The sequence below is a fragment of the Dromaius novaehollandiae genome, chromosome 3 (assembly GCF_036370855.1).
Source record: "Dromaius novaehollandiae isolate bDroNov1 chromosome 3, bDroNov1.hap1, whole genome shotgun sequence".
NCBI classification, from domain to species: Eukaryota; Metazoa; Chordata; class Aves; order Casuariiformes; family Dromaiidae; genus Dromaius; species Dromaius novaehollandiae.
In genome coordinates this window covers 124,593,768-124,619,035 of record NC_088100.1, presented here as the reverse complement: position 1 = coordinate 124,619,035, position 25,268 = coordinate 124,593,768, and positions in this window count along the sequence as shown.

Below are 25,268 nucleotides of genomic sequence, written 5' to 3'. Positions count from 1 at the left end.
AGGAGTTAGAATGATTGAAATCTTCTGGTTTTGATGGAAGAAGTAAAATGAATGGCCTGAGAAGGGAGGAACATCTGAGACCAGCTCCTCAGATCCTGCAAGATTACAGAGCACTGTTGATATCACTGTTGGTGCTTTTTTCCTCCTTTCCTAGTTTGTCCTTTTCTTTGTAACTTTTTAAAGTCTTTCTTCATTGTTTTACTCCTTTGACCCTTTTCTATTCATTCTCTTTTCTGTTCTTTCTCCATCTTCTGTATCTTTCCATTTGTTCTGCATCCATCTCCTCTGTCTTTCTTAGACACTCTTTATCCACCTCCCCTCAAAATTTCTCTAAGATTTCTGCCTTTAACATCTTTCTTCCCCATCAAATTCTGCTTGGTCATCGAGCTCCTCCTAAACTTCTTCTTCATATCATGGATCCTGCTTTGTAGATATATTCCTCTCTCCTGCCCTCTTCTAGCTCTTCCTCATCTCCTCTCTCTTTCTCTCTGTTCCCTTTCCTTTCCTGCCCCATTATCTACATCTCCTATGGAAAACTCCCTTCCCTGTTGTGCCTCATTTTACCACAAGGGATGGCTCCTGTTGCGGTGGCATCGTGAGGTCCCAGCAATTCAGGCCCCCTCAGTTGTGCTTCTCGTGTGGTGACACCTCAATAGTGTGTGCTTTCCTTGTGAAGCCCAGGGGAGTAACAGGAGAGGGGAAATAGATAGGATAAGGTTGGAAAGGATTTGATTTTTCAGTTAAAACATGTGGATGAATTTTAACTCCACCATTCTGCTGCTGAGCACCCATAAAGGACCTATATTGAATCCACACTTTGCAGTAGGTTCCCAGCCAAGCACAGGGAAACTAGCAAGGACTGTGACGGTAGTTGGAAAAGGCCATAAAGGAAAGACAGCAATGTCAGCTTTTGCTTTGCAAAGTGCACAAAGTTAGACATGCAGAAGGCTAGGAATGGAGGGGGAGAATGACTAATCTTGCCAAGCAGGAGAGGACAAATCCACCAGGAAATTAACAGCTTTCTCAGGTTTCTGGCGGTTGTTGCCAATAGTGGAGGGAAAAAAAATGCCAAAAAGAAGAAAAGGAACTCATGCACTTAGCATAGGATACCTAGGAAAAAAGAGATTAGGGTCAGGTTTTCAAATGCACGGGCAATGAGTTCCCCCCTACAGTTTTGCAGATGCACAAGACGCATCACAGTCATACGCATAGGCAGTCCTGCTTTTGTACTTACCAGCCCAGTGCTAGCCAAACGCAGACTGCATGTGGACATTTAGCCACCCTAGGGTAGCCACCTGCATTTTACCATCTACCATCTTGATGCCTTTGAAAACGCTGGAGCTGGGTTTTGCTCCCAGAAGGCTGTGCCTGTTGTGCTCCTTCAGAAGGGCAAATCCAAGGGGGAGGCTGGCTTCCGAGGAGGTTCCAACAGCGCAGAGGAATTGACTGGGGACATACGACTGGTCCTAACCGGATGGTGCAATGCCATCCCCAGTCCTAGGGGTCATCTATGAGAAGCAGACCACCTCTAGTCAAGAGACCACCAGAGGCTGCTCCAAGAAATAGACACACAGGCCAAATCAGGCCTTACCTGCCTCCCAGACTGAGGGTGTAAATACAGGAGGGAAGACAGCATGTCTTTGTCTAGCTTTTCCTTACCCACGTAACACAACCGCAGTGAAAGTTTCAACCCTAGCTCCTTAGTATTAAGGCTGAAAATTTTCCATCTATGCCTCAGGCAGACTGAGGAGCTGTAGAACAAAAGGGGTTCTCATGCATATGCCTGAATGCCAGACATGACAAGAGGAAGCTAAGGATACTGCTAAAACTGTAACTGAAAACTTCCCTGCTTTAGTGAGTTCAAGTCAAACATTGGCTGCTATTTGATCAGAAGGTGTTTTTTTTTATTATTATTATGTTTTTAATATGGTTTAATTATATTGAAATTATATTGGGGGTTCAGTAACCAGTGGCTTGAAAATTAACTGAATTATGAAAGCTGAAATGTTGCTAGCAGCATCAGTTAATGACAAGGTCGCCACCACTGTCATATTCAAAAGAAATGTCACACTTGAATGAGGCTGAGATGGCTGCACTGTCCCATGGTTCCAGGTAGAGAAAATGAAGCAAGGGCTCCTTGGGTACTGTTTTATCCCATGTTTGAATCTAATGCATTCTTTTTTCATCTCATTTTGGTTCTGCTGTGTTCCCTCAACATATGGAGTCCCTAGATATTAAGCTGTAACATGGAAACTTTGGGGGTTGGGAATTACAGATCATGAATAGATTGAAAAGTCCCACTAAGTGCTCCCTTGGGTGGTTTGTGTAAAGATTAATTTTGTTGTTTCTGCCTTTTACAAAAATCAAATAAGTCTAGAATTATTTTTGTCTTACAGGCTATAATAGGGATCAGACATTTAGCATGCCCTGTATACCAGCACACAGATGCATCTCAGGAACTGACTCAAAAAGGTGTTGTTAATTGAAAAGGGGAAGTTTAAGAAATCTTGTTGGAGGTATGAAAAAAATTAGCTGTTAAATTCTTGGTGTTTGCACACTATTTATTTTAAAGCCCAGATTTTATAATTTAGTGTAAATCAAACCAGAAGATAATGATATTGCATTTCACCCTGGGCAAGTGAGGTCAGGGAGAGCAGGACTAGTCTTGGCATTGTTCAGTTGGTGACGGAGTAAGTAATGGAGGAGATTACTTGGAGCCAACTCTCTTGTCTGAGCCTGCTGCTTGAGCTACACCAAAAGGCTGAAATGCAGCAGTACGAGATTTGTGTAGTTTATCTTGATAAAAAGAGTAGGGCGAGTTTAGGAGAATAAGAGTCCTTTCAGATCTGGAGCCATATTTTGAAACAAAAACTAACCTCAGGCATAATTAGGGCACACATCTCGTTGGGAACAAACTGGAACAGTAACCTAGCTGGATGAATGTGTGATAGCTCCCTAAGCTGCTTCAGCACAAAAGCCAACAAGCTGCTTTCACTGGCCATTTAAGTTACCGGCAGATAGGTGGTAATAATCTACTGGAGGGCAGTAACTTGTTAACCCACGCCAGCTATTTGCACAGTCAATGTATCTCTGTGTCATTAGACTGAAAGAGGTCGATGCACTCTCCTCTCCTGCTCCCAGCCCCCTGTCACAAAGTCTCTTACTTGTCTGAAGTCCTCTGTGGAGCTGCACTATGTCTGGCCATCTGTATTAAAGCCCCCAGCCCATCCTGCTTCCCAAGTCTTTCTGGGGCAGCAGCAGAGCCATGCAGACAGATGATATGGGACCTCTCTGGATGAGTGTCCGTTAGCTAGAGCCATCCAAAAAATTGCTGTGGCAGACTCTCACCACAAATTTGGAGAGGGCCGAGAAGCTTAATACAGATCCTGAAGGCAGAGCTGAGAAAATGGTCAGTAAGGATGAAACATAAAGCCAGTGCCAGAGGAAGAGATGTGCAGCAGCTTTGGATAGGAGGACAGATTGTGGGACAAAGATAATAGAAGAATAGCAAAGGAAACACTGTTTAGATACAATAAAAAGAGGAAGTGTGTATTTTGTATAGGAAATAGTCTATGCTTTTGGAGATGAAATGGTTGATTTTGCAGTTTGCTTCTGAGAACTCCAGAGCTGAATGTTCATGCCAACTTTAGGTGAATGCTTTGTGGCACCTCCACAGTATCCCCCTGAAACTGTCGAGATTTCTGCCCCGAAGACACTGCCTGTTTTCTGTTACTACAGGGGGAAACAGTTTTATCCTCTCAGTGACTCCATGCTAACTATACCTTTTTTTGAAATTAGGTCATTTTTAAAAATTAGTGCTAAAAATAGCGATTGGCGCCTGTTTTTAAGTTCCTCGGTTTTCAGAAACCTTGTATTAAAGAAGTCTGAGCAGCAGTCCTACAGCTGGATAAGCAGTACCCAAGCCAGTAGCACATCACAGGACATGTGTATTGGCTCTGCCACTACCCACAGGCCTGGCTGCCTGTAAGGAAAGAGAAGGTCTGAGAGCTCCTAACTTTGTCTTAAAAATAAAAGAATCTTCCTACACCGAGTCAGGAAGTATGAGCTTAGGGAGGATGGAGATATGAGGGGGCAGCAGGGACTCTAGCAGGCATTTAGGTAGAACTGCTCAGATTCATTGCACCATTGCTCCATGGTTATTTACTGATCTGAGTTGATTTCTGTTGTTCTGTTGAAGGAGTAGAAACAGCCCAACAGACCTCATTGCACTGTTTCCAGAAGGATTTGCAATCAGCTGGAAAATTTTCTACTGGAAATTCCAGCAATGCTGATGATTGCCTTCATTAGGGGAGGGTTTTCTTTTTTAAGCATTCAGTATTAATTGAAAAAGGAGATCAGTTTTTTTTCTTAGTACTGTGTTTGACCTATACTAGCGTTGATCTGAGTGAGTACAGGATGGAGAACATGATAACCCTCCTTAGAAGCGCTTCCTATAGATAGGCCTTTCCGCAGTGCTTATCTCCTTTGCTCATGATATGTATTTTCATGCCTTGTGCTGTGCTGGGGTTAGAGCTGAGTGGTTGTTTTCAACCTTTCCCATACTGTAAAGTACTGCTCCAAACTGGGAACACTTCAGAAGCTCATGCCTTTACCAGTATGCCAAGGTTGATTTGCTTGCGCGTTCGCTGCCACCCATTACTGTTTAACCAGCATCTGCACTGGGAGAAAGGAGGGTCATGATGATTAGAAGAAGATCTTGCGCTGTAGAGAAGGAGCCAGACAATATAATAAAATGGAAGTTTACCCTGGTAGTAGTAGTTGTTAATATTATTATTATTATTATCAACCAATTATTGCAACCCATTATTGCAGGACATCTAAAACTGGATAGAACAACTTCATTTACTGTTTATAAAAGCTACTTACGTAATGGCTAACTGTTCATTATTGCATCTTGCAGATCTGAGAATTTCAGTCTAATGTGTTAGAAAACACACGTTCATTTTTTTTTAATCACACCTGAACAGTAGAGGAGGAATGGCAATGTTTCTCATGAGTTTGTAAGCTCCAGCATTTAAACAAGGTTGGCATTTCTTTCATCAGACAAATGCATTTAAAACTGTGGCTATCTTTTCGGTTGCTACCCACTTACTTACCAGTTTTTGTAAAGAGCTATAGTTCCAGCTTTATCTCGATTTTCACTGAGCTTTTGCAAGCAGGAGCTATTGCTGTAAGCTGAGAAGCGTTAGAAGCTGCCCCTTGTAGGATAACAAAGTGCATCTTCAGGTAAAGGATTTGGAAGATTTGGGCTCATAAATTGTTTTTATCTGAACTCTCCAGTCCGCACAAACCAATATTTTTTCATGTTCGGTTACTCTCCAGACAGGTATATGGTTGCAGTTCTCAGGCTTGTAAAGGAAACGTAGTATACAGCACATGGAAAAGGGATATAACAGAGGCAAGCAAATCCAAACCACGTGTGTAAGCGTGTGTGTGTGCGCGCCTGTGTGTGAGGGTGTAAGTGTGCATGTCTGTTGAGATATTTATTTGTCTCTGAACCTGTGTTTTTTTCTTTGGGGGGTTCAAATATGGTCAAATCACGATGTGAAATGTGGAAGGTGAGCTTGACTTCAGCCGTAAGTAGGATGTACATGTCTGGCAATTGCCAAATACATCAGAGAGCTTTCTCTGCTTGAAATCAGCTCTCTTCTTCTTAATGGACAGGGAGCTAGAAATCATGATAAGAACCCCTTCCACTCCTGAGTTTTTATGGGTAGTCTCTCCATAGTTAATAAATGAGTTGGGCTTGATGGAAGCGTGCTACACTGTTTCGGTTTCCAGTCCGCTTGGGGCCCAGGGCTGCATTCTTCTTGCTCCCTAGACTCCCCTTGAACTGAATGGGAGGTGTGGGTGAACAAGATCAGACCCCTCGTCTGCAGACACTGAAGCCACATGCAGCCTCCAGTGACCTCCCTCACTTTCCACAAACACTAAATTCATTGCTAGTTTAAAAAAAGTGAGGCACTTCAGCTTCTTTTCAGAATAGAGAGAAACAATAGGGCACACTGTAGTGAGTTCCAAGTCTTTTATCTTTCTGCAGATTCAACCACAGTATTGATTCTTTATTGACCTAAACTGTCCTGAGCGTGGCTGTGGTTTTTTCTCATATAGTCTATGGGAGAGTTAAGGCAGCTACTACTTTAATATTGATTTTTGTGAAAAAGGTGCAGGAAAGGGGGCAATTTGTGTCTGCAGTTGCTCTTCACTATAAAAGATACCATTGTTAGGAGCTTATAGCATTATATCAAGGGTCTTAATCTGTAGCAATCTTTTTTTACAACTTAGAAATAGGCTTGGGCAAATGTGTTATTGGTGTTAATGATATTTTGAAGTGAAAAAAATTTGTCAGCCTTTCTAAGTAAAATGCTCAACTTAACCATTTGAGAACTTGACAGGTTTGTGACATCTGTTTGCATGAATTATGTCTTTTGTTCCCTGGGAAAAAAAGGATGTCCATTTGAATAAACAGTGATAATAATGTTATCTGAATAAATCTTTAATAAATTGAAATTATTACTGCAGGCTTAAATAAGCAGTAAGTTTTGACAAGGAGGGCATTATCATCTAATTATACTTACTTTATGAAAGAGAGGGGCAAGGGCCAACCTCTGAGCTGTCTAAACTACAGCAATAGAGTGATCCCCTCTGCAGACTAAAGAAGGAGCCATCAGACAACAATAAAACACAGCCAGGGCACTGAAAATTGCAACTGAACCCCTGATTCACGGAGATACAGAGATCTGCAAGATCTTAATTGTTATGAAAACTAGCAGAGCAGTATGATAAGTGCGTGGCAGAACAGACTGCTGAGCGGATGAGAGAATTCTGTGCCAGATATTTTACAGTATTCCTAAAGGTTTCTTTAATTATCAATTAGTCACTACTGTATATTAGCTTCCTATTGGCTAAGTACCCTGTTTAAGGGTCTGTATCAGCATTTGCAAACAGGTGTAAAGATATAACTGATATGCAAATTATCTTCTTCCTATGGGCACCTGGTTTGCTAAGAACACTTAAGAAATTCCAATAAGACACCTGCTAGCTGGTTTATTGGTGTGCATCTCATATATTCTGCTGTTAGTCTGATCTACTGTGTTGAATTATAAAGAGCTACTGAAACATGTTGCTTTTTTCATACAAACCACAAAAAAACTAGGTAAGCTAACTGGAGTAAAGCAAAAGTATTCACATGTGCTCCCAATGTGCTATGTGTGAACTGGTACATATGGTATTCCTCTAATACCTACTATTTAATTTTTTTTCCTTACAGAGAATCAATAAACAGAGCAAAATCATTGTCTGATAATGTTCATAATCTTTTTGAACATTTGATTTGTTTGGAAAATAGGGTTGACTTGTTTAAAAGCTCCACTAGCTGCATTTATTTCACAGAAGGAAAAAAAAAAATCTTGTAATAATCTGCCAGAATTAACAAACTAGCATAATTCTTGCTTTGCTTATATTAATTATTGAATTTGGAAGTACACTTTCCACAAATCAAGTCTCTTGTGTATGTACACACAATTTTGTGTTGCATATATATAATATTACATTTTAAAACTGTTAATCTTGGCCCTCTCCTGCATACCCTTATGATATATGTTTATTCATATGCACATGACGACGTATGATTTTTTTTTCCACTAGAATCCTGTCTCATTTAGCATTCAGAGAAGGCTCTTGTCTTTAATCCACTACAAAAATCAGTGGCTCCTCCTTTGTAGGTCTGGATCATTTTTGATCACCCTGTGGAGATGGACAAAAAACTGGGAAGCCGGAGCATGGTAATAAGAGCAACCAGTCATGCCAAACAGCTGCGAGAGTGCAGGGAAGGAGCACTTGCTCTGTGGGAACAGCCCTGATACATAAAGGAGTGCAAAGCATGAGGTGGTGATTCTGGGCCTATTGAAAGCAAAGATAACAAGTATGTGGATGAAGTAATGACATTTCCTCTTCTTTGTCTTTTAAAAATGGCTCAACAACTCTAGTGGAACTACCCCGAAAACCATTCAGCTTGTGGCAAATGTGGAGCAGGTACATTTTGAGCCCAAGCGCTTAAGTTTAGTGGTGTTCTATGCGACGGAAACGGCCTACAGTGTCTGGGTCACACAACCTTCGTAGCAGGGAGGGCTCAACTGCAGAACGAGTCTAGAAACGTCGCACGCATGGCTGCTTGCTAAAATCCCCTCTAATTGTTATTTCATATGTGCTATCCTTGCCCTCTTCCTCTTGTCAGAATAGCTGTAGCGGCAACAGTTGCCAGTTGATACCTTTCCCAGAGAATCATGAGAGCCTGGAAAAGGCTTCTTCTTGATGCTAAAATATAGTCTCACCTACTCCCCGTGTTTGTTTCCCATAAATATGTCACGCCTCACTTTGTCTCGCAGTGCTCTCAGAAGGAAGGCTAAAAATAGAGGCAACACATCCGAATGCATGCTGGGGATGCGGTTGGCTTTTGTTTCCGCTTGTTTCCCTAATCAGAAGGGCCAAGAAGCCTTTTGTCTCTACACATGGCTGGGATTGGCCATTCTTAGCTTAAATGAGGAAGATTTGGTAAAACTGTGAACAGAAAGGTCCTTAAAAGAGAGATGGTCAGATGTCTTCAGCAGCGATAGTTTAAGATGCCCTCCAGTGATTGTACGTACTGTGTGTAAATTTGCCTACGTGTTGCTGCTCTAATGGCCCTTCATGCTTACTTTATCATTTTGTATATAACGCTATATAATGTGCTAACGCTGTAACAGATATAACTTCATGTCTTTTCTCACTCGTGCCAGCAAGCTGAACAAGTGGGATGAGGTTACAGTAAACAAGAGGAAGATCACTAGAGATAAAGATTTGAAAAGTCCACAAAAAACAAGAGCAACAGAGAATGCGAGAAAGGAGAAGCTCTCAACAAGAAGGAGAATGCCCAGAGCACAGAGTTATATCTCCCTTCGACATAAATACGTACAGACAAAAATGACTCACGATGGTGAGTCAGAGAGAGGAGGTTTTATTTACACCATGCACCAACTTGGAAATAACATTTCCACTGATTCTTTTCTGTTCAGCAATTGTGGGTATAAGAAAAAGGCTGTTAACACTTCTGTATGAATCAAATTTTTAAAAATCACTCCGCCCTTCAATCAGAACTGTTTTCTCACTTATGTGAATTAACCTACAGAACTGGCACATGAAGTAATTTGTTTCAGTATCTATTACTGAATATGTTTTGGCCTGGATCCATAGAAGCGTTTAGGAGCCTAAGTGGCACTGAAATCACTGAACAGAGAAAAAAAAGTGTTATTCCTGGTTACTACAAGGAAATATTGCACACTGCTCTTTTCTCTGGGCGAATTTCAGGCTATGATTTCACCGTCATCTGTGGACCAGGCTTTGTGACTGTGCGGCGTCCCTTCCCGGGTAGTGAGGGAAGGCATTTGTGCCCAAAGCAGACTTGCCATCTGAACCCGAACCCGGACAGCCCTGGTTCTTCCCCAGCTCGTGCTGGTGTTATCCCTCCAAGGAGCTGTCTCGCATACTGTTGCGTGCATGCCTAAGATCAGCTGCGTTCTTTTAAATGGGCAATCAGAATTTTAATTGCATGCTAAATCAGGACATTTGATATGAAGCTCAGGCCGTCCAGCTAAACTGTCCAGGCATTTGTGAAATCTAATTCTCGGAGGTCCTTTTATGTGGGGCATCGCAGGATGTATAGGCTGTCAGGGAAGCAAAGCTGGGAGAAGGGAACTGGGACGTGATGTGCCTGAGAGCTATCATGGGACAGAATATCCCAGTATAAAATATATGTTTACCTTGAAAGGAGCATAGAACCAAAATGTATTTATTTTTGACAAAAATAAATGCATTTCGGGTAGAAAGAAACCATTTTTTTGTGAACTTTTTCCCCTAGTAAAACACCTGATCTGCAGAAAAACCTTTTGATAGACATTTTGTTGCCATCGCTTTTGGCTGTTCATATCTTACAGCTCCCCACACTACCATCCGATAACAGCAAGTTTTCATGATGGCCAGTCCAGCTGTGTTTGAATGGATGATCTACAGGTGGTGAGGTCTCCTCATTTCCTGACTAGTCTGCTCCCCTGTAAGAGAGCGTGGTGATGAATTTGATGCTTGAATTTGCGGCACACAGGATTTCACACGTTCATTGAAGGAACAGGACATCTTTTTTCTGTTCTTCTACATATGGACTCCTGACAATTATTTTTTCTAAACAAAATATGATGTTTGGGGCAAACATTTCAGATGGGTTAAGATGCCAAATGTGAAGAATGGGTGAAAAGGTGTGATGTCTATGAACAGAGCCAGTCTACAAAACGGTTAGTCATGAAAATGGCCAGAGTAAATACGACACTGTTGAAACTGTCTTAGCCCCCCACAATCCTCATGTGTGGGTTTATACATGCCAGCAGAGCCAAGTTAACCTTAATTGTGTGTTGTTTAACTTGGCTATAAATGGCTAACCCTTTTTGTAACTTGGCTCTGATTGTAGGTATCACACCTTTCGATTACTGACCTTTCTTGTCTAAATTGTTTTTTTAATACATATTAAATATTTCTGATCTTGTTTAATTTCCTAGGGCTTTTTAGTGTAGAAAATATTACAGAAAATATTTCTTCTGATAGAAAGACATATTTTAATAGAAAAATGTCTTAAATTCTCAATGGCTAGACAGGTCAGTGGTTTTTAAAACCTGATTCTTTGTGAAGAATGTAGTGCCAGAAAAGCTCGCTGAAATTTGATGTACTGTTTCTTCTGTGCATTCCCTGGCAAAGAGAACAGGAATGCAACTTTGTTGCAATTCTTAACTAAAAAAAATTTTAAACTGTAATAAAAAATATTTTTTCTTATTTTCCTTTCAGCATAATGTTACTTAATAATGCCTTTAATATGTCAACAGTTTATTACCATAAACCTCTGAAATTTTGGGAAGATAAAGTGTTTCTCTGAAGGTGGAATATTAAAAATGTGTCCTATTTAATTGGCTTTTCTGACGGTTTTATCTGTATGTGTTTCCATTGTGTGTAATGGAAGTATTATAATTGCTGGGTAACAGAAGGTTTTTATGTGTTTTGTAGATTTGGTAACTCAAGGTGTAATGTTATCCACAGTAGCAGTGGCACACACAGTCTTGGGACTTGGCCCATTTCTTACAAAATTCAATTGAAGGGCTTCTGTTGACGTTGGTGGATCAGGTCTTTCATGATGAGAGTGAGGAGTAATTATTTTCAGTATGCTGGGTGTCTCATCAGGAATTATGCAGGGGTGAGTCAGTCTGTTCTGGTGGTTAATTTTGCACCTGAGTTTCCATTATAACTCTGACTTTGTCTCATGCTGTAAAATCCTCAGAAATGCCACACTGGACTAAAGGGAGTAAGTTTTCTTATCCTGTGAGATATAGGTTAGGTGGGCTTGGAACAATTCCCACTAAAGCAGGGGACAGTATTACAAAATCTACTACCATTTGTACTAATTAGCAACTTTGCTTGACAGCCTCTGGTGAGTAACTCATTACTGTCTATTTGTGTGCTTGGCTTATAAATCCCCAAACAGCCAGACTGTGTGCACTGTTGTAGCACAATATTGTTGTGGTATAAGACCTTTTTCTTGAGCATTAGCGTGTCCCCTCCTTTCTCCATACATTGTGCTTGAAGTATAAGTAGGTCAGTGGCATGGAGACACAGCCCTTGAGTAAGAAGGGCTTCCAGTATTTCTTTTTTTCTCTCTTTTGGTCTTGTAGTAGAAATGAATAAAATCTGTTAGTTTCTGGCACCACTCTTGCTGATGCTGCTTGTTTGTCAGTGCATTTTAAATTTTCTCTGATTCGACCTTCACCCTTGCTTGTGGGCATGATAGCACATATTTTAGCATGCTATTTTTTCTTCTCTCCATATCTAAGTTTGTTAGGCCTGCTGGAATTTTGAAGTACACAATTCAGCGAGAATGTTCTTTTTCAATTTCTGTGGGTAGATTCTGCTATTCAGTGATTTTTCCCCATCCATTATCATAGGCTGTGTCTTTTCCATATGGTAATGAATCATTCCCCTAGGAGGAGTATCATTTGCTCAATTCAGTGGACTTCTCATAATGCAAATGCATGCCTGCCTTTCACCTATCATCTTGATTGTAGTTTTCCTGCAGTTTATTGGCTTCAGTATATATTTTCTTTGTGATCTGTTGCTAAAGCTTCTTTTCCCAGGTCTAGACCTCAGTCTGTATTGAAGTTTGTTCTGCCCTGATGGCATACCTGCACTTTCTGCCTTTCTCTGGAGGTATCGTCTACATATTCAATTTATTTATTTCCACGATTCTCTCTCATGGTTCCATTTGGTATCTATCTTGAGCCTCTAATCTGGTTTATTTTGTTTTTCTCCAACTTGTCTATTTAGAAACAAAAGTGCTGTCAGTACCTTGTCCAATGAAACCGTTGTTGTGTATCTAATGGAACAAAGAGAACAAGGATGAGCAAACATCTCTTAAGCATGGGCTTTGATGACAATGCACAAAAGGAAATAATTCTCAGGTCTACACGGCAGATTATGCTTTTTATTTATATGGTGATTTGATGATAGGGATGTGCTGAAATGAAAGTATGTGTTTTCTTCAGTATTTTTTGTCTGGTTTAAATAAGCCCATGTATAAGAGCTGAGATGTGCTGAAGGTTAAATGAGTAAATTACAAACTAGGACTCCTGTGTTACTTACTTTATTTCTGATTCATTTCAAGACTTTGAACTAGTCACTTCAATATTGCTTAGCTGTGGTTTCTCTTGTTTCCGAAACAAGCCACATGTTTTTACCTGCTTTATTGCCTGTTTGGCAAGGTGGATCCTGCTTCATTATAGTTAGGAAATCTTACCACTGGCAGCTGTAGGAGCAGGTTTTGGAGCACTGTGAATCTCATTTAATAAATGCCTGTAAACTACTTAGAGGTCTTTGGATGAAAGAGGCATTATTATTAATAAACCATTTCAGTGCTTTGAAAAAAACTCAAGACTGGCACCAGATTCTTGAAAATAAAAAGTGGCAGAGATTTTGCTTCAGGATCTCCCCATAGGTTTGGCTAGATGGGTTTCTAATGAGCTGGTCTTTTATTCCTGGGATGTTCTGTATCTCCCTGCCACAATTATGCATGTGCAAGTCCTAGAGCCAAACCCTGCCCTTAGATGCATGTCTGCTTCTCCCGTTGGCTTTCTTGAAAGCTGCAGGCATTTTTCCTAAACCATCACTTGGCCTCCAGTTGTACTGTGGTCATATTTGTCTGTCCAAAATGACTGTGGCTCTCCATTTATAATCTTGTAATTTGTAATCTTTATTGAGATACTGCTGTGGTTTTTCTTTCATTACTGGCATCTTATTGTAATATTGATTTTTTGTTAAATGGAACTTCATTGGTAATTTTGGCTGGCAGCTTCTTGTTTTTGCTTTCTTTTGTATACCTTTCAAGGGTGAGAGAGTATTCCATACACTGTACAGTAGCTGATTTCTGTGATCTTACTTATACATTTTGACTGCTTAAAAAAATTTAATTTAACCTAATCTGTCTATGCAGTCCCAGTCACTATGGTATCTAGGCACTAAACTATAACCCTCTTCTGAGTGTTTTCTTCTTGTAAAAATGCTAACTTCCTCTTTGAGTGAGTGACCTAGTCATCATCATTCTTTTGTAAACAGTTTCTTCTCCACCCATTGATTTTGTTCTAACATTAGTGACCACCCACTGTTTCAGACTGGGAGGGACAATAATTGTTAAATAGGCATCCATATGTGTACGCACACGGCCTCATACACCCGGTCTCAGAGTGGACATCTACTTCTGCCATTTAGTTCTTATTGAGAGTTATTTGAGTGGGGCCAATCTGGGCTGGTGCAAGGCAAAGCCTGGAGCGGGGCTTGAGGCACCACGGAGGATGCCGTGCATGCATTTCAGGAAATTATACAGCATTTACCAATGCAAGGAGCTACTTATGCAGGATATGGTTCCTGTGCTAAGCAGAAGGATGTTGGTCTGCAAAATAGCTGGAGGGTGAATTATAGAGGTTTCTGGCTCCCCCCCACCTCCCATCGTGGTGGCTATGAGGAGATGGTGCAGAGGCCCTTGCAATAGCCCTGTGCTGCCTGGGGGGTTTAGGAGTCTCTTTCTCATTGCCGCTCACTGACTCCGTTAAGGCAGAAGTACTGAAGTGCGTTTGTGAAGCAAGTCCCCCATGCAGCACAGCAGCTCTCTTGTATTTCACATACCTGTTTCCCATTGCTTAATTGCCTACCAGGTCTCTGAAAGACTTTGAGGCATTTAAGTGCAGAAACGTCTTGCCCATCACGTCCCAGCTGATGCAGAGTCCTCAGGGGAACTCCAAGTACTCAGTACTTCTGAGAATCAGGACATTGTTTAGTCATTGAGAAGGATTTAGAGGCCTAAATTTTGGCACCCATTTCTGTCAATTTTAGCTTTAAACTTCACAGAACTTTTTGGCACAGCTGTTGTAACTCCCATATGAAGCTCCTTCAGCTCTCTCCATAATTAGCCCTTTGCAATATATGCATTCTTCACAACGAGAAAGAAAAAATCTACCTGGATAAAAGTGCCATACATATATATATATATATATATATGTATGGAGAAGGCAAATCTGAGAAAACCCTAAAATATTTTGCATGCAACTGGCAAATGCCTGGCGCCAATAGCGTTAGCCATCTCCATGTTGCTGGGTGGGCTCTTGCTGTGACAAATGGGAAGTGATGAACATGCTGCTGTTTGGAAGGGGCAATTCCCACCTCTGTTGCTGAAGAACCACCACCCATGTTTTCTGGTCAGGAGGACAGAGCCCTTTCAAGTTTGATAATGTCCCTGTATAATCACTGCCTAGGAACACAAGTGTCCACTCCGTGCTTTCTTGCCCCTTTCTTTCCAATATGAGATCTTTGCATCCATATGTGCCAGATGGTTTTCTTGAAAGCATCAAGCCAGTCATTGCTCTGTTGTTTGGTTAACAGACCTGTACAAGAAAGTGATTCACAGACTACAAATTTATTGTCAATTTTGTTATGCTTAAGGCAGGCAGTAATTTGAGTTTTCACTGCCATTAGCTAATAATAGTAATTAATTAGTAAATCATGCCGTTGGGATCTCAGGGTGAACTAACAGGGAAAATGTAAATTAAAAAAAAAAAAAAAAAAAAAAAGGCCACTTATGTTTCTGAGTTTTCTGCCACAATTGAGGGTTTATGCCTGTCCCATCTCTCCAAACTGAATTTCTGAAGAACAACTTACATCGCCCACAGCACTGTCTGGGAAGTATTTGAAGCAAAATGAGATGCTACACCGAAAATTGTCAGAAGGGTGCTAGGAAATGAAGGGAGAAGCAACTGAGAGTTGTGCTTACTGCGCTAGCAGTTGGAGGAACAGAGCTGAAATCTACACTGTGAGAAGTTTCAGCCTTTCCCCTGCCAATGGTGAAAGACTTTTTCTCAAGTTAGGAATCTGATGTGAGACTTCCCCGTGCCAGCTGCTGCCCCACGCTCCCTCAGATCCTCCTTCATGCAACCTTCCACTGCCTCTGATCTTGACATTTGCCATTAATGAAATAAAGGTCTGAGCTCTCTCTTATGAGGAACTGCTGACTAAATGAAATCTATATTCACGTTTTTCCTCCCTTTTCAGGATCTGTGATGCTGCAAACCTCACTTAGAGCTGGAGGGTTGGTTTGTTTGTTTGTTTGTTTTTCCATGATTTTACTGCCTTCCCAATGAGGAAGTTTTGGATATGGGGGAAAAAAACACTAAGATAAATCCAGGGCTTTCAATTCAAGGTCGTTTTGAACCCTTTATCTTTCTAAAAGAGAAGGCAAGGGAGAAAAGAATTAAAAAATGTGAATTAGGCTGAGTCATTTTCCCTATGAATTGTTTGCAGCTGTCAGAATCAGATCTACATAGTTCACTATGGCTCAATTTCCTTTCTGAGTTAATAACACATTGAACAAACATACTATACTAGACTCCTTTTTTTTCCTTTCCAATAACCTCACAGCGAATCTGCATTCCCAGTATAAAAATGTCTCTATTAGCTTAGGCTATTTATAGAACATCAGAGGGCTGAAAGATAGTTAAAAATTAATCGATTACCATCAAATAACAGACACTAAAACTCAGTATATGAAATGCCTTCCCCCACTGAATAAATTAATAGCAAGAGGAGGAATCTGCGATTCTGATTTACAGGCAGGCCAGATTCAATTTAACACTCTCGAGTGCAGCTCCTCAGCAGTCAGAGTTGTACAGTTCAGGTGGTATGTTCAGTAGTCGACCCGGTATCTGATGTGGCAGAGGAGGATGAAGTCAGTATGCTTTTCAGGGAGGACAGAAATGATTTAGGTGTCCAGCTTCAGCTGCAATACCTTACATCGCTCTGAAAATATCATCTCTTGGGATCTAATACCTGCTGCTGGGGGTTGCTCTCAGCCTGTCCAAAGGCAGCGTTGGGAGAGTCACACATGGAAACGACTCCTTCTACAGTCTCTTTTTCATGATTTTTCATTTCTGTTGAAATAGTTAAAAGCAATGGTGGTGAAGTGGCACCACCTGTGTGTAGAAGGTAAGAAAGTTAGGTTTATAAACTGTCAAGATGCTTTGCTAATAAGACACTGGGAATAACAAGATGCTGCTCTGGCCTTTATCCTCTGTGGTTGTAATCATGTCAAGGTTTGTAAAGACAGTTAAAATATTTTATTAAACCAACTGAAACAACTATGGGGAAAAAAAGCATATAAGCTTTTAAGAATATAAGTTGTTCTTCAGGTCTGAAAGGAAGCAAAAGAAGAACTTAGCCTGAGCACTGCCGCTTCTAATATCTGAAGAAGGGCTTGTGTCCCCCAAAGCTTGCCTATTTTTTTCTAAGAGTATCTGTTGTTCTAATACAAGATACTGTTTCTCCCTGTACAACTTGCCTTTCCACCAAGGCACTGCAGCAAGGAACAAGTCTGGTAGCAGGCAGAGCTACCTGGCGTAGGTTTATCACTCGCAGCTGCTGCAGGACCGCACGGCCCAGGACACCTCTGATGATGCACTGACCTGTCTACACAGCTTGGGTTCATGCTAGTTCAGGGACAGAAATAATTTTGTGAATTTTGGGTATATCTAGATCTAGGGTAGCTGCTTCTCATACCTTTTAGAGAAGGTGGCTGACAGCTATGATGGCCCTCCAGTTTTAGACATCCCCTGTGGGGAAGAAAGGAATTTGATTAAATAAAGAACTGCTTCTAAGACAGGATGGTGAGTTTAACATCTGCCCCTGTTGATTGCTGACAGACTGTAACACATAGCTTACAATGTGAGGTGTCTCCAGGAAGTCTTCATTTCCTCTTTTATTGTCGAATACGCACATTTCCAAGCAAAGGTGACATTTTTGTATGTCAAAACAAAGGTAGAACTGCACAGCCTTTGAAACATCAAACTCAGATGGAAAATGAGGATTTGGCATGGCTTAATTTGGGCTTTAATAATGCCTTTGGGGGAGAGGGATGGAAGAAAGATTAGGTAGATCAGAGCTTTAAAGTCATAGATCATGCATTGAACAGCTCTAATTCTTAAATACTTGAAGGGTTTCATAAAGCCATTTTCTTCAAGTGCAAACTCTTTCCCACTTTGGACTGTTGCATCAAGACCTCCCAAGCTCTTAAACAGAGCTTGCAGCTGAAAATCTTTGGGACCTTCCATAATGCAGTCATCTTGCACTGACAATATGTATGCAGCAGGCATGCTTAAAAAGATCCCTCAAGGAGTACCTGCACACATTTACTCAAGTTGCATATTGTATTATTTTAGGTACCCACCAAATGCGATTTAAAGCTGAAAAAAGAGACTTTTTCCATTCAGTTACATTTTCTGAAGTGATACAGATTTAGAAAGACTGGATTTAAATGAAGTTACTACTAGATTAAAAAAAAATCAATTCTGGTGTTATAAGAAATTGATGGCTAGATTTCAAGGTGAATTTTATCTAAAACTGAAATATTGACTGAAGCAATATTAATATTTTGTTCTGTTTTCTTTTTTGAAAAGGGACATTTTTTACTACACTAGATTCTGTCGTTACCGCAATCTTAAAATAATTTATCACATGCATTTATTTTAAATATTAGAATGCCATTTTTAAAACATCAGTGCAAAGCAGCAGTTTTTATCGTAGCTTTTACATGGTATAAATAGTTTTCTGTAATAAAATCAATATCATAGGATAAATATTCTGAGCTAGAATAATAAGCTACTGATAATTTTGCCCATAGTAATCGTTTTTAGCATGGCTGTGCTTTTCAGAGTGTGATTTTTATGATTTTTTATTTAATATGAATTGAGATAAGTTCCAGAAGCTAACATCATAGCCTGGGACACTGTGACCAACATGAATAAAACAGCTGAGAGCAGTATGTGAGCACAACATAGAGGAAGGATATCAGTAAGATACAGGACTCTGAAAATAAATAATTAGTCATTAAGATAATGTGAAAGTGGAGGATAATTTATGACTTTATGGAAATGATAACATTAAATATCCCCCCCCAATAATTTTCTTTCAGGTTATTTAAAAATCAAAGGTGCTAAATAAGATAATTTTAGCTGCTTATATACCTGTTCCATGGTGTTTTCTTCTGTTTCTGACTAAGATCAGGCTGTGCAATGCTTATTCATAGGACTAGACCAGGTGGTGCAATGCTTCTTATTCGTAGGACTAGACCAGGCTGTGCATTGGTTATTCAGAGAACTAGAACAGTCTGTGCATTGGTTATTCATAGTCCTGCACCCTCTAGGTTACAGGAGAACTTGGCTTTGGCAGCAGCGCTGGCTCTAGAAGAGGCTTCTCTCTCCCTCAGCCATTCATTTTTCCCCTCAAACCACAGGTCCCTGCCCCTCAGTTGCACTGATATGAATGTCTTTTGGGCCACATGGTAACTGAACTGGTCTCGTTCATAAAATGGGGGGGTGTTTGGGGGCTTTTTTTTTTTTTTTTTTTTTTTAATCTTTGGATAGTTTGGAAATTGTTTCCAAGTTTAAGGTTAAACAGTGGGAACAGAGAGTGCTCGTCTCAACAGAAAGTTTTCTCCAGGTTACCAAAATATGAGTGTTTTGCCATTTCTAGGGATTTGAGCCAAGGCTACTGGGCCCGACTCTGCCAGAACAAATACGGACCAGCAGGCCCAATACTTGCACTTGCTCTTTCATGAAAGAGAAACTGGGGCTTCACTGAATGAATGGGATAACCAGCTGTGATCATCTGCACGACTGAGCAATGCTGGGTGTCCTCAAGGAGGGCGCACTGGGTTTGACGTGTGAAGTACTCAGCACCCTGGCCCACATCCACTAAGGATCTTAAGTTTGAGCCTAAACGTGGTAGCCTCGTTGGAGGTAAGGGCATTGCTCATGCCTCCAAGTGCTTTGATGGATTGGAGCTGGACTGTTACCACCTCCCAGCATCAAACCTCTCGCCGAGCTCATTCGCAGCCCTGCGGTCGAAGCCTCCCTTGCAGGGGAAGGACTGGAGCCACACGGCTTCTGCTGGAGCTCCAGGGCCCCTGTCCTGAGGGCAGAGCCTTCCCAAGGCTGCCTCCTGGCCCACTGAGAGCAACTGGCCCCGATATTTGGGCTGCAGAGAGTGTCAGGGCCAGGAGCCCCCCGCTTCGCTGCTGTGCAGGGCTTGGCGGTGGCGGGGCAGTGCCTCTCCCCCAGCTCCGGTTGCGGGAACAAGCGGCGCCTGGGTCTGCACGTCCCACCATGCTGGATCTCTGCCCATCTGGCCTGTAATGTGCTGAGAAGGCAATCCCAATGACTCGTTTTACAACCGAGTTATCATTTATCCTACTAACAAAAGCTGTTCAACTCTGGTTATATAGGTTATACAGTAATAAAAGTTCAAGTATCCATAAAATTGCCATTGAACTGTAAATTAATGTGAGGTAAAGTTGTTGCCCAAGGGAATGACCAAGCTTCAGAAAGGTGTGTCCTAAATTAATTAATGCGGAGTTCATCTCTGACTAGGAAAAGAATAGGTTTATTATTGTCTTTGGTTGTTGAGCTCAGGGTTTTGTTTTCAAGCAGCAATTACCATTGTCATCTCTGCTCATTTAAACAAGCCTTTGTGAAATCAGAGAAAGCCCCAGTAAAATTTATGAATGAGATGGCCTATTTTTTCTTTCTTTCTTTCTTTTCTTTATTGCTGCCTCTCTTTGAATGGGTAGAGGCAACCTGTGCCTGCACCACTCAGGTAACTTGCACCTGTCAAGAGTTCCCTTCTTGCTTAACTAAAGACATACATTTTTACACTTCACGGTTGCTGATCTCCCTGAGCATCATGGCTCAGCTTTCCTCTCTCTAACCTCACCTTTAAAACCCTTGAGTTTTTTTTTACATCGCTGAAAAAACAAAGATGTTGCTTATTAGTAGGTCGGTTTTAAGAATTACGAATAAGGATTAATAAAACAGTTGTCCTTGGTTCCATGTGAGGCTGCTATGTATTTTGAAGTTGGGTAAAATGACAGCGTGGGTCTCCAGAGCTGTGTATTGCAGTGTGGTCTGCAAAATTTAGCTTCTGAGTTTGTGCCTGTGTGAGTGTTGCCGCCTTCCCTTGGGCTGGAGATTGGCCCCTCACTGCCAGACGCTGGCAGAAGGTGTTGTGTGGACCTCAGCAATCACTGGATCAGGAAGTCAACCTTGTAGACAATGTCAAGACAGCATATACCTGCTCTTTTTACTTGCATAGTAGCTGTATTAAAAATATAGCCAAATATCTAAGGTGAAGCCAAGACTGGTAAGGGCTATGAAGAGGTTATGAGCAATGAGAATAGGTATTCCAGTATGATGTGTGAGCAAGAGGGGATTAACTGTGGGATCAGTCATAGAGTGGAACGGTCTCCTTAGCACATGGTGGCAACTTCATTTCTAGGCCACTTAGAAAGGGCTAAAGCACGAGAATATATAACTGGCCAGTTCTTACAGCCTGGAGTGGGCCACTGTTTTGCTGGCCTCGCGGTGTTGAGTGGGCTCCGTCAGCCTCTCCGTGATTTCTGCAGGGTGTCTGTGCAAAGGAGGGAACTGGATTGCCAGGAGCCCTAGGCTGCTAGCTGGCGTCACAGCACCTCGGGTCCGGTTTTTGCTAATGTGTGGGGACTTGGACGAGTGTCAGAGAAGCCCAGTCCCATGGCAAAGGATGGATTTTACAGCCAAAGAAGCACAGAGCGTAGAGGCCCCGTGTCATGAGGTGCACATCATCTGTGTTCAACAAGTCATCCACAGTGCTTGGACTATCGGGGTCTGTCGCAGTCCCTGGTAGTGGTTGTCTGTGCAGGGTTTCAGAGCTGCCATACAAACCGCTGCTCTGTATTACCAGAAGACTGCAAAAGATATCTCCCAGATCTCTTGCTAACAAGCCTCAGAGATTTGTATTGAGTAGCTGACTGTTCTCTGTGCACAGCAAGAACCTTTCCACAGCGTTTCTATCGCTGGCACTGATGCTGGCCTGCCTGTCTGTGCTGTGCTGAACTGACACAATGGAAAACAGCGCTTCCCGTCAATTACTAACAAAAAAAGAGTCACCGTCATGCCCTATCACTGATCAAGTCCCGCTAGTCTGCTTGACACAGGATAAGGGCTGAGGCAGCTGGAACAGGACCTCCACCGCACCACTGGTGGCAGCAAATTCAAAAATAGTTAAAATGTTTTCTGATTCCTTTTCTGCTTTTTTTCCCCCTCTTCATTTTTTTCACACAGAAGTAATTTTCAGTACTTTTCCTGACCCCTCCCTCTCCTTTCTTAGCACAAGACCTCCTTAGATATCTTTTTTCTTACCATCTCTTCCTCATTCTAGGTAACCTTTGCTTTTTTTTTTTTTTTTTTTTTTTTTTTTTTTTTTTTTAACCCCCATCTTCTCCTCTGTTTCTTTCTCTTTCCAGTCTCTATTTAGTTCTTCTGCCTCACAGATTGTCTCTCTGCTTGGTTTTCTTTTTCCCAGCACTTACTATATTCCTCGTGTTTTTGCAACTCTAATGTGAGCTTGTCTGCCAAAGAATATACTTCTATTTATGGAAAATATATGCAGCTATATGCGCTGCTAAAACATCTTCAGATTGTTTGCTCACAGTAGTCCTGCACAGACAGCATGACACTGTTAACACAATAACTGCACAGTTACCAGCATATTTACCAAAATTAGAGCCAAATGGCATGTAAGCACACACCTATGCAATTACACAGCTTCTGTAATGTGCACACATGGGTTCAGGTTCATCTAGCTGGATCTGTCTTAAATTAACTAACCTTCTTTTATCCTCTGCCAGTGAAACAATGCAGTCTGGTTTTATAGGGGAGCATCCTAGGGTCTAATCTTTCAGATACAATTACCCTACTCTTCCAAACACTGTTCGCTTTGCCCAGGAAGGGATAACAATTAGTCATGCCCTACAGTAGAGGCCAATGGAAATTCCTGAACTGTTCTTCTAACTGCACTTGCCTTAAGCTAGTCTGATTTGGGTCTTAAACTGGCATTTACAGAATGAACAATTTTTATCTCTATCCCCAAATTATCTTGTTCTGGTGAGGAAAAAAGATGGCCAAAAAAGCTTGTTTCTCTGCTTGTGCTATTGGCTGTTAGACTCATGCTCTGTTCTCCACCCTAATGTTAGTAGGTCTCCTTAAAAGCAGAAATGTGTTTATGAATGCAAATGAATAGATTGCTAAGAACCAGCTGTGGCATCTCAGCTAATTTTGCAAAAGCGGCATTCAAGATGTAAAGGAGCAGAGAAATAATTTGGAGTTCCTGAAAATTGGAATCTACTGTTGGTTCACACCACTTCTAATCTCCACTGAGCCCATGCTCTGCAATAGGTTGGGTATTCAGCCTTCTTGTGCTAATTATTCCACTGTCTGGTCAAATTATAATTTTAGATCACTCTAATTTTGAAGTTCTGAGCATGAGGTATTATAAGCTGATTTCTTGGGACATCTATAAAATAAAAAAGATCAGTATACTGGCGTGTTTTCATCTTGTGCCTCCAGATTAGCATCCTAAAGCAGTAATATTCCAGTTATGATACCTTTTAAAACATTCTTAGTCTTTCACCTTAGTTTCTTACTGAAGTATAGTAAATAAAGGGGGAGAATTTCAAAGGCACAGAGGGTAGTTCTTCCTCTGAAAGTCGATGGAAGTTGTGTGTCTAATTCCCATTTGTGCCTTTGAAAACACACATGTCCCTACTTTGCCCATGGCTTTAAATCTCACATGCACACAAGCACAAGCCCCCCGCTCCTATTCAACCTTCCACACAAACAATTTAATTTCCTTTCAGTGTCACAAACTTCCTACAGTAGCTGAAATATGTCAGGGATGTTTTCGTCAAATTGCTGAGACCGGGTTCTTCAGCTCCTACTATGCACTTCTGGGGTGATCAGATCATGATGTTAGTAGAGCTGCATAAGAGCTTATTAGCAGCTGTTGCAGACACTTTCTCTGTGCTCTAAAAACAACAAGGAGAACAACAACTCAGCTGGGAAGAGCATATGCAATAGCCTTTTAATCATTGCTTCAACTCACCATGTCATGATGCGTAAGCTTTCTCATCAATGAGGCTAGGAATACAAAACCAGAGAACTTCTTAAATATTTCAAACACCTGCATCTTGTGAAACAAATTTATGCTACCAGATTTAATAAAAAATAGAAAGGAAGAAAGAAAAAAATCTCATGGATCAAAAGTGTCCCCATATCAGGAAATGAAGGACAGGAACAAAAATACTCTCCTCCTCCATCTCCTCCTCTTCTTTTCCCACCTCAGACTTGACGATGAAATTCTGTAATCTGACAACCCCCTGCAAAATGATAGCTGAGTATTTACAAATGATGCTTTTCTATGCAAGTCTGCAATTTCAAATCCCCCCAACATGAGCCATTTCAAAGCTAGTTGGGCTCTGTCTTCTTTTTGTTGCTATCTGTGTTGCCCAGCTTTGCTGTCCTCCTTTATCTGCGGCAGTTGCGGAGCCAACACTAGTGGCCCCGCAGAGGGCTATATAGGCAGCTGTGGGATACAAATGCCAAGCTTTAGATTCTGTTTATTCAGCGGTGGCAGGGAAGTCGCTAGCTGGTCACTAGGCTGGAGATGTGCCTGCAGGCCTGGTGTGGGATAAGCCTGCTGTTCAGCTGTCCTGCTTCTCTGCAGCCCGCTTCGTTGCAGTCACAGTGATGAATTTGTTCCCTTTCACAGTAAGTCAGACAATAAGGACATTGCTAAATCTTTTATGGAGCCCAGAGGCAGGGCTCTTGGTTTATATTTGTTTGCTATGGAGCTGTGATTTGTATGACCACCAAGTTGCCCCTTGACTCAGAAGGACCAGTGCCTCAACCTTAGGTGCTATATTGTCAGTGATTGGAGTACAGGAAGGTAAAACTGGCCAGCAGATGTCTCTCAGGAGATTTCTTTTCAGATGCTGTTCTTCCAACTCCCTTTCTTTCCTGAGCTTCCAGAAATGGGGCTTGGTGGGTTATGAGAAATGCTGTATCCTACTTCTCTGCCTGTTCTCTGCAAGTATTACAGCCCCAAATATTTAGCTTTGTAGTATTGGGATTTTTTAGCCACCACCTAAATTAAGGGGATGTTTCATAACGATAAAAGAAAAGGCAAGTGAAGGTAGCTCCTTTGTGTCTTCAGAACATTTTGCAATTACCTGTGGCCATTGAGAAAATGGCACAATGTCACCTGCGGGGGTGTACAATATTTTATATCATTTTCACTTGGGAAAAGCACTAATATTGCAGGGATTCTGCCTCAGTTGGCATGGGAGAATTGGTATATGGCAGGAAAAATATTCCGTTTGCTGGTGCAGACTGTGTCAACGTGAGGCAAATCTGCTAATCAAGCTGTACCTGCCGAGCTAAGCTGGCAAACTTTTGCTTGGGTAGACTTGGCCAAAGTCTGAGCTCTTTTCTATAGCTATGTATTATCCTCCCTATTTAGACAGAGAAACTGCAGCAGTGAGGATAAGTGGTTGCTCATGGCACTGAAGGAATTAGTTTTAGAGGTGGAAATGGAAGGCTGGAGTCCCCTGTTCCCAGTCATGTTCACACCAGACCGTTGCATTTTGGCTTGGATGGGGTTTAAAGCTCATCACTTAGGTCATATAGAAAATGTGCACATGATTATCATTTACAGGAGCTCTCCGTTGGCATGATCCATGTCTTTGAGAATACAATAGTCCATCACCAATCCAA